We start from the raw sequence: 8,713 nt of genomic DNA, 5'->3' as shown, positions 1-8,713 counted from the left end.
CAAATTATAAAATAATTTCAGAAATAAGTATAGTTTTTAATTGAATTAGATGTTACCAGTAGCCTTTCTAATAAAACTAATTTAATAGTTTTGTATATATAGGAACATAGAACTATAGTATAAAAATATAAATATTACTTGTTTAGCAATTGACTCAACAATATTGGGATTAAAGTATGAATGATAGAGATCAATCTAGAAATAGAAATTCTCTAAAGCAAATTTGACTTTGACTTTCAATCCAGTTTGACCAGAACACATGTGCTTCTGTTATATACATGTTGGCTATTTCACGTTAGGTTACTTCTTAATCCACAGGCGTAGTATTATTATCCTATTTTACTAAGAAGATTGAAATCTCAGGAGGCTCATTCAAGTCATGTAGTCCATCATTGGTAGGTTAAAGGTTAAAACTCAAATCTGGCAGAAATGCAGACAACTCCAAAATGACTCAAAACTTTAGTAAAAAGCCTATAAAGTTAAAATAAGCAGGTAAGCAAGCAAGAAAAAAAGAAAAAGGAAGAGAAAGAAAGATGGTTGTAGTTTATTTGTGAAGTGTCCCCCAAAGACCTGCGTATGGAGAGTTTAATGCCCAACGTAGCAGTGCTCAACGGTGAGGTTGTCTTTCTAGATGACTAGATAACAAAACCCTGAAACTTACCAATGGGTGAATCCACTGATTATTTCAGAGTTGAATGTGCTATTAGGAAGTGAGGTCCAGCTGGAGGAAGTAGTTCACTACAGGCTTAACTTGGTAGGGTTCACCTCGTCCCCTGCTCTTTGCCTGTCTCTGCCTCATGCTCACCATGACGTGAGACACTTGCTCTATCTCATGCTCCCTGTCGTAAGTTTCAGCTTCACCGCAGGCTTGGAAGCAGTGGAGCCAAGTGATGATGACCTGAAACCCCTGACACTGTGAGCCAAAATCAACCCTTCCTCCATCAGCTTGTTTTTCTCGGGTATTTCTGTCATAGCCCTGGAAAGCTGACTAGCACAGAAATGTCCGTGATTCAGGTATTTGGAGGCTGGACTCAAATTATAAAGAAACTTCCAGAGTGCCCCTGCTGTTAAAATTCCTAAGCGCAACTAAAGAGAAATTTCTGATCTCTTTCTCACATAATCTGAAACCAGTGATTTACTGAATTTAACCAAACCTGAAGAAAAGTCCAGACAAGGAGTGAGTAGTGTACACCTGTAGTCCCAGCTACCCTGAAGGCTAAGGCAGGGGGATGAGCCCCTGAGTCAGAGCCCAGCCTGGAAAACACAGGAGGACATAATCGCAAAAGAAAAAAACATAATACTAAAGCAGAGAAAAAATGTTCAGGCAAAACTTTGTTTCAGATTAGATTGCTTCAGTTCACCAAACTTGCACTCTAACAGAAGAAAGCTAATGATTTTTCCATGATATTAAAATTGTTTTTAGTCACTAATGTTCCTTTTTACACTGTAAAATAAAATGTTATTCGATAAGTAATGAAGAAAGCAAACATAACCCTAGGTTTTCAAAAAGATATAGGGAACAGAAACAAATACAGAGATGTTCCAACTATTAGAGTTATCAATCATGAAATGTAATGTTTCAATGTACATAAAAAGTAGATAATACCTGTAAATAAATGAAGAACTTTATTAGAGACATGAACATTTTACAAAATCCAAATGGCAGTGCTATAAATGAAATATATGTTAAGTAAAATGAATTCACCCCATGTACTTCCTATGAGATTGGCAAATTTAACAATTGTTCAGGAAAAATTATCCAAAATGAAACACAGAGAAAAACAACAAAAAAATGGAATAGAGTATTAAAGTATATGGGACAAAATAAAATGATCTAATATTTGTGTAAATGATGTCCCAGGAAAAGAGAGAAAGAATGAGGTGGAAGAAATATTCAAAGAAATAAGGACTAAAAAATTTCCCAAATTAGTGAAAGACACTGAAGAAGGTAAAATTACCCTCTTCAGTGGAGTCTAGAAAAAGAAATTTCTACCTAGGCAGATTCTGGTCTAATTACTAAAAACAAAATTAAAAAAAATCTTAAAAATAGACAAAAAAAAAGAAAATTACATCCAGGGGGACTCTGATAAAAATAATGCCTGCTTCTTCATCAGAGACAATGAAGTCTTGAAAAGAATAGTGTAAGGTCTTTAAAATGCTGAAAGAAAAATTGTCAGCCCATAATTTTATATCTTGTGAAGATAACCTTCAAAAATGAAGAAGAAACTGTCTCAAAGAAAAGAGACAAGTTGAGAGAACTTGTCTTTAGCAGATCTGTACCAGAACAAATATTGTAAAAAGTTTTTCATACTAAAGAAAAATTTTGCCACATGGAAGTCAGAATCTATGGGAAAAAAGAATCGTAATGGGAAAATGTTTAGATAAATATTTTAAAGACTGTTGTCCCATGTGCTCAGCATTGTCCTGAAATTCTTGTAAATGAAATGAGGCTGGAAAAATAAATAAAAGTCATACAGATTAAGAAGAATGAAGTATCATTATTCATAAATGGCATAGTTGTTTGCATAGAAAAATTCCATGTACCACACACACATTACTACCTAGTAGGTTAAGTAGTAAACCTAGCAAAACTATCTGTGTCTCAGGATACAAGATTAACATTTCAAAATCAATTCTATTTCTGATTATTAATGTTGAACAATTATAACATTAAATTATAAAAATAATATTTAGAGAGTGGGAAATGTTCAGTGTTAGAACATTAACCTGTCATGCCTAAAGCCCTGGGTCTAATTCCCCCCACTACAAATACAAATGAACAAATAAAATTGTACAATAATAGCAAATAATCAAGAATCTATCAAAAGATAAGCAAGTTATAAAAAATTACTTAGAGCTATTTAAAAATTTCTAAACAAATGCCATATCCACAGAAACTCTTTTATTGAGATGTCTATTGTTTCCAAAATTATTTAGAGATTGGATACAGTTGTGATATAAATCTCAAAAGAATTTTTTAATGAGTCCAAAAATTCATAGTATCTAAAATAATTTATATATATATATAAATTTTTTTTTTCCCAGAACCAGGAATCAAACTCATGACCTCACACTTGCCAGGCAGGTGCTGTGCTGCTGAGCTAAATCCCCAGGCCCAATAGTTAAAAATATTGATAAGAAACAAAATTGATGGATTTACACTACTTGTTTTCAAGACTGAATAAAAACCACAATAATACAATCATTATGCTATCGATACAATAATAAAAAATTGATGTAACAATAGAAAACCCAGAAATAGGCATACATATATGTATATAGATAATATATACATACAAGGATATATTTACATCTGACCACAGTGGCAAATCAATTTATTAGGTGAGAAAAATTGTGTTTTGATTGATCTCTGTTTGGGGGGTACCAAGAATCAAACTCAGGACCTTGTGCTTGCTAGGTAGGCACTTGTGCCACTGAGCTATATCCCCAGTCCTAAAATAATTCTTTTAAAACAACTGGTACAAAAAATCCCTGGATATGCCTTAGAAAAGAAATTGAAACTAAGACTATCTCATTCGATAAACAAACATTACTGGGAGATAGATTATGAACTTAAGTATATGAAAGATAGTCATACATCTTTTAGAAGAAAACAAGTAAGACTATCTTATTACACTGGATTCAAGATTATCTGCAAAAGAATACTTGGACTTCACCAAAATTACAAATTTCTGCTTATTAAAAGTGAATAGGCAGACTATAGAGTATGAAAATATTCTTATCACTTATACTTCATGAATAACTAACATCCAGAAATATAAAAACTTTTAAAATTTAACAGTGGAAAATGGCAAACAGGCAAATTTGTAAAATGAGCAAAAAAGTCTTCAACAGACACTTTGCAAAGGTAATGCAACAGCTTGGGCAGGATGAGGCCGATGATCACACTGAAAGATATTCAACCTCACCAACCATTGGCGAGATGCATTAAATCTCCTAGGAATGGTTAAAAGAATAATAATACCAAATATTAACCAGAATATCCTGTGAAAAAATTTTGGTGCACTATTGTTAGTATAAAATGTTATGACTATTTTAGAGAATTCCAGTTTCCGAAAACATTAAACATATTAGTCATATATTAAGTTCTAAGTATTTATCGAAGTGATATGAAAACATCTCTGCAAAGAGCTTATATAGGAATATTTAAAGAAAATCTGCAAACAACCTTAAATCCATATCCAGGGTATATTTTCTTGTAATGTTAAAAATCAGACAGTACTTAAGAGTACAAAGAAGTGAAAAAAATGACAGTGATTTCAGTCATCATGACTTCTTATGAACCATTATGAACACTTGGACTCATGTAAGTGTGGGAGCCATGGGACGGTGAAGAGCGTGGGATTTACTGGGCTGTGGCAGAAGGAAAGGGTTAGGTCAGCACCACCTGTTTCTGGCACTCTTCTGACTAGACACCAGATTGCCTCGTGGCTCATTCCAGCTTTTTTGAGCGCAAGGAAAGTGGCAACAATACCAGGGAGCCGTATGTCGACAAGATGGACACCATATGTTCCTCTCTCATTGCGTGGATGCGCTCATCTGTTTCTTTCTTTTGTCCTTTTAGCATCTGAAGTCCTGGTGACCCCAAGAAACTTAATGCAAGAAAATACCGTGAATGAAAAGTTAATATCTTTTGTTGAACACAAAAGGTGGTTATATGAGTTTTCATTCTCACTAGTTGTCCAATAGCTGTTACTTATCAAATTGTCCTTCAACTCTCAAATGGTGTCCTAGAATAAATATCTCTGCTTTAGAAGGAAATTTGTGAAAACCTAATAAGAACCTCACATGTTGTTTACAGTTGCCATTTACACACGATAGGAATTATTACTAAAATATATTAAATGCCAGAAACAAAACACCATGGGGCACAATTTTTGGAAAAGAAACAAAGTAGTCCTTAAAGACACTTACATTGGGAAATGATATTTTAAAGGTAAGACTGTGGTAGATTATTGAGTTGTGCCTTTAACTCCATATAATAAGCAGATCGGGATTTAGATATGAAATAATTTATGTAGAACTTGAGAGTGTGCAACATGAGATTTTAAAGACCTTAGCTGCAGAATATGTAACGTGTGCTTTTGCCTTCTTTCTGTTCCTTTTGTGTGATTTCAGGAAAATCGATCAGCACAACTTTGTGCCTATGGCCACAGGCATGTGTTTGCAGTGTCTTATCCTGGAGATACTTCAAGTGCCTGCAGGAAGCTGTAGAAAGGTTTGTGTGTGAAGGGTGGCATTAGTAAGGATGGGCAGAGGACTGCGAAGTTTGAAAACCGATTTTGTGGGCTGGGGTTTAACAGTGTTTGGGAATTTAATTTTAAATAAAGCTCAGAACAACATTAGCCTGTTCATTAAATTTTTTCAAACTCCTTGAACTGCCCCTTGTTTGTGAAACTAATTTCTAGTTAGCTACTAAAAATTATTGCTTGCCTTTAGAACTACTTATTGTAGGGGTAAAAAAATGTAATTTACCTATGAGAAATAGAAAGTGAATGTAGTTTTAACACATTTAGCATCTCACTCTTTCAGAAGCTTCTAGAAAGTGAAGAATAATCTGTATCGTTTTCCTTTCTAATGCGACCTTTAGTGTGGGAAATTCAACTCCTCCAAAAGCCTTAGGAAATAGCTTCTCTCTCCTACTTTATACATAAAAAGTACTTCCTTTCCTTATTATTTTATCTTGTTATCCAATCTCCTACTCTGTCTCTCTAACTCCTACTCTGTGACAGCCCACACTAACTTTCAACTTTCTGATGTGTGTGATTGTAACTATTTATAATGTTCAGCTTTGAGTCAGTGTGTTCTTTGGTGGTTACAAAATATGCTGCACCCAAGAATAATTAGTGAAAAAGAATAATGCCTCATGAAATCAATATTATTTGGAAAAGACAGAAAGATTTTCAGGTCCCAGTTGCAAATAAGATTTGATTGTGATTCAAATAAAACAACAGTGAACAAGTTAAGCACCTGGGAAAGATATAGATATATGATATCTGAGTGTTGCACCATATTGCCGTATTTCTAATCTTTAGTAAAGCAGTGTTCCTCCTTTGCTGTCTTCACTAGAAGCAAGCAATTTTGCCAGGGGCCCCAAACATAGAAGACTCTGGTGATGCTAGTCTAATTTTCTCCTCCCTAGCCTTGCAAACTTTCACACAGTTCACCCCGGCCTTTTGTGGAAAGTTGTACTTGTTAAAATGTTAGGAGTAGAATAACTGGCTTGGTACTTACAAAGTTGGAGTGAGTTTATTCATACTTTGTCACTCAGCCTGATAATCATCGTTTAATTTATTACACATGAGCATCGTGTGTGTGCGTGTGTGTGTGTGTGTGTCTGTGTGTGTGTGTGTTTAAAAATCTCTGGTTACTTGTCTGGTTGCCAAGGAAATTTGAAGTCAACTACAGTTTTATTCATTTTCTGTCAATTTTTTTTAATATTCAAGGTTTTTCTTCCTCCTGAGTTACTTTTATATTCTTGGTAGTTCTGAGAGTTAAGTTTGAAGCTCAGATGTTTTGCTGCTTACTTACTAAAATCTGAGGCCTGAGTAAGAACAGTACAAAAGTCTGCTAGTCTTAAACTCAGTCAGGCTGGTTCTCAGGGCGCTTGAAGTCTTATTAGATGCTCACTGTGTTCACGCCTACTTGTAGTTCTTGCCAATGCTTTTTGATCATTCTGAAACTACCTGGAAGGAGTGTCTCTCAAATCTGATTAAGTGTTTCTTGCTTTAGTTTTGTTTATAATAATCCATAAATATTTTGAGTGCTACTTTCCTGATGGTAATTTGGACCCACTTATTCTACATCAACTTTTGTTGCTGTGAAACGCTGCAAATGTATTTTGAGATGTATTTTACCAGCCAGTATATGCTATATTTAGCCATGTTTAATTTTTATTTTCTGTAATGAATATATTTTTCTTCTTTCTTTACTTCAGGCAACTGCAGGGTGATGTTTTAAACACAACATAGGGACACAGTGCATCACAATTGATATGCATGGATTATGACATGTTCCCTTGACTCTAAACTTCAGGTAGTAAACCATTAGATTAACATACCTAATAAATAACAAGGATGTAGATCCTCTTCATCAACATCACTATTAAAAACCTTGTAAAAATACTGACATAGTTATGTTAGAGTATTAGTTCTTAAAGAGAAAGAATAGGAAGAAGGGACAGTTTCATTTTTTGGGTTTTTTTTAGTAGCAGGAATTGAACTCACAGCCTCACTCTTGCCAAAGCAGACACTGTGCTGATAAGCTATATCCCTGGCAGAGGGACAGTTTTGTCCATGGGGGGTTGGCATTTTTTGGTTATTGTTGTTACAGTTGAGAGGAGAGATGTTAATGGTATCAAGTGGGCAAAGATCAGAGATGAGATGCTATAGACACCGTGTAGCACACAGAATGACAGCACTCACCCCCTCCCCCAGCAAAGAATCACCCAGCCTAAAATACCAGTGAGGATGAAATAGAGAGACCCTGCTGTCAAGTTTATATCTGGGAGGAATATCTTCCTTTTCTGTTTTTTTTTTTTTTGGGGGGGGTGGGATAACATTAAATACAGTATGAAAGAAAGAAAACTTGGCGCATAAGCACATTATCTTATTGTAGCCACGTCTATTTCTATGTTACCTTTTGATTCATTATTTGATATTTTTACTTTAGTACACTGCAGTATTCATACCACTTTTGATTTTGGTACAGTTTCATTGTTTTATAATTTAGGAAGCAAATTAAATAAGGAAGATGAAAGCTTCAAGCGCTGTAAGCATAGTAAGTTTGAAAGAGTGGAGTGAGACTTTCTGGCTTCTCTAGACCTCAGGAATTTGTGATTACATTCAATCACGTAATAGCCTACTGAATAATTATTTCAGAAGTTACAAAACAGCTGAGGCAGGAGCCCTTCTCACAGTGACAGAAGACATTGTGAATAAGTAAGACCAGCTGCCTTGATAGAACTACAGAGATGGTTTTCCATCATCTTCAGTATTAAAAGTTACAGCAAAACTTTGTTTTATTGCATTTTGTATCAAAAATGCCCCTTATGGTGGTGGTGTAGCTCAGTAGTAGAATGCTTGCCCATCCTGTGTAAGGCCTTGGGTTTATTTTGAGCACCCGCTAACAAATGCACCCCCGAGGAAGCCACTGCACTGGTCAGTGGATTACTTCACTGAGGTGCACAGCTGCAGGTGCTGTGAGAGGTAGAGTGAAAGGTGGGTGCGCCTTGGGAGGGGGCCGCTCTCTCTAGGACTCTGTCCTCCTGTGATCCCCTTCCTGGCTGCGCTGGTGGGAGCAGCTTTGTCCCCGAGCCTGCCTTCCACCATGAGGCTTCTGCCCTAGGGCCAGCTGGCCAGGAAGACAAATTAGATGGAGTCTCTTCTCTTTTAAGTTGTGGATGTCAGATATTTTGTCATAGAAATGAGATAGTTGGCTAATACACACATCAAAGAAAAAATGTACAAGTATTAACAACAGCAATAGAACAGCCTAAGAGAGGTTACAAAACAATTTTTTCAAAGAGAGAAAAATCTACCATAAAATAATTTAATACTATGAAGATGATTAAAATTCTTACCAAAGTGGACCTTTACACAAAAGATGGGAAGAACTAGCTAAAAGAAATCTCCTATTTTGATATATCTTTTATGTTTATTTTGTAGTTACTTGTAAGTCTGTTGCATAATTA

Source organism: Chinchilla lanigera, unplaced genomic scaffold, assembly GCF_000276665.1.
Source record: "Chinchilla lanigera isolate Chin_1 unplaced genomic scaffold, ChiLan1.0 scaffold00006, whole genome shotgun sequence".
Classification (NCBI taxonomy): domain Eukaryota; kingdom Metazoa; phylum Chordata; class Mammalia; order Rodentia; family Chinchillidae; genus Chinchilla; species Chinchilla lanigera.
The sequence above is the reverse complement of the archived record's forward strand: the minus strand, read 5'-3'. Positions refer to the sequence as shown.